This window comes from Galeopterus variegatus, unplaced genomic scaffold, assembly GCF_000696425.1.
Source record: "Galeopterus variegatus unplaced genomic scaffold, G_variegatus-3.0.2 Scaffold4764, whole genome shotgun sequence".
Classification (NCBI taxonomy): domain Eukaryota; kingdom Metazoa; phylum Chordata; class Mammalia; order Dermoptera; family Cynocephalidae; genus Galeopterus; species Galeopterus variegatus.
Genome location: NW_007730875.1, coordinates 21,574 through 23,451, shown reverse-complemented (window position 1 = coordinate 23,451; position 1,878 = coordinate 21,574). Strand labels below are relative to the sequence as shown.

Here is a 1,878-nt window from a genome sequence, read left to right as displayed (position 1 = left end):
GCCCACCTGTCGTCCAGGTAAAGGGGCGCCCGAGGGCGGGGCCCGGGCTGGACGCCGTTAGTGTATTCATTTTCCATATGAAGAAACTGAGGCACGGAGAGGCTAAAGCCACACAGGTAAGCAGCAGAGCTGGCATGAGAGTCCTGGGTCCCGCAGGAACCCCGGGGTGTGTGCGGTGGGTGTGATACGTGCAACGCGGGGTCACAGCTGGACACCTGCACGGGGCAGCCCGCCTGGCCTTGTCATATGGGAAGAGGATGTGAGCCCTGGTTTAGAGATGATCAGAAGAGATGTTAGTCATTTAGGAGGTGAGATTAGTTTTGTTGGGGATAGGTAACTTCCTTAGCCTTTTAAGAAAGAAATAGGGATACTTTGAAAAGTTGCGAAGAGACCTGTCTGTCTATGGGTCGAGTAGGTAGGTAAGGTGCGTGCCACTGGCGGGGGCTATGGCAGAGGGCAGTGCCCAGTGTGTGGGAGAGTGGCAGGCTGCAAGGTGTCAACCTCTGATCAGCCCTGGCCTACCTTGCTACACGGAAAGGCAGGGACAATTTGGCCTGGTCTTCTGATTTTTCAAGAGAAATCAAGAATCTGAGGTATATGTGAAATCTCCTGATTTTAAAGTATTGGCAACTAACTCATTAAAAAAAACAAAACCAAAACCAACGCGAAAAAACTCTGCGAGCTAATCCGGCAGCGTTTGCTGGTAGAATCCACCTGCGACCTTCACACTGGGGCAAGTGAAAGACAAGGTTTACAAGAGGCAGAGTGCACTTTAGCGTTTTGTAAATTCCACCAGAGAAGCAGGAAGTCCTAAGGATGGCTGGGGAGCGAGATCACTCTAAAGGCTCTTATTTTCAATTTTTTTTTTTTTGAAGGACAGGGTGCATGGAGGTCTGTGTTAGCTCCAAAGCCGCCTTCTCTCTTATCTCTCACAATCTGGTCCATCTCAGAAAGCTAGGCTGCTGTCGGAGGGATGGGCTTTTCTACATCTCTCTGTACATCCCAGATCAGCCTGGGTGCTTGCAAGAAACCAGGGCTTCAAGTTGGCATTTATCTTCTCTGTGGCTGGCAGATGGCCTTCCCATGATCAGGGCCTGTTTTGTGGACAAATCTGATTCTGAGGGCCTGCCCATGGCTCACTCAGGAGAGTGTGGTGCTGATAACACCAAGGCCACAGGTTCAGATCCCTATGTAGGGATGGCCGGTTAGCTCACTTGGAAGAGTGTGGTGCTGACAACACCAAGTCAAGGGTTAAGATCCCCTTACTGGTCACCTTTAAAAAAAAAAAAATCTGATTCTGAAATAGGTGTGATATTGGAGGGAGGGGAGGCCACACTCCCACCCCTCTGAGGTCTGTCTCCATCCTCCCTCTTTACCCACTTCTTTGTCATTGCAGGCAAAGGAAGCGCTGGGGTGAGAGAAGGAGAAGCAGGATAGACTCCCCTCTCAATCTGGCCAGACTGGAGAATTCAGGAAGCTGAGCTTTTTAGCAAGGGCTCAGGAGATGAGGTTACAAACCTTCCACAACAAGAGACTATCGATGCTCTATCTTCTGCAATGATTCTTACAAAGAAGTTAGAGCAGCTTTCCCTTGGATTAAGGCAGCCTCAATACCACCTCTACCCGTGGTGTGGGACTCTTGAAACCTAGCCGGAATTGTGTTCCTTCCTGCCCCTGTCCTCCCACACACTGTGACATCTGCTGGCCCTCCAGTTTGGCAGAGCCCTGGGCTTGTGCTTTGGTGCTGGCCTGGCTGGGATAAGTGGAGGTTGGAAGTAGCATTTGCACAGCGACACCTCATTAACCCCTGTGGGTTTTGACTTAAAGTCATTCAGAGCAGGTCAGAATCTGTTTTTTTTTTTTTTTTTTTTTTTTTTT

The 1,878-nt window shown here is 49.9% G+C and overlaps 1 protein-coding gene across 1 annotated transcript in view; it reads left to right on the top strand.

Moving 5' to 3' along the window:
• Window positions 1–6: 6 nt before the first annotated feature.
• Window positions 7–1,878, top strand: part of LOC103603722 (chromosome unknown open reading frame, human C19orf12) — a 12,312-nt gene continuing 10,440 nt past the window's right edge. The window contains exon 1 of the mRNA XM_008588296.1: window positions 7–116. The gene's annotated coding sequence lies outside the window, so the exon portion shown is untranslated. The remainder of the gene's footprint in view (window positions 117–1,878) is intronic.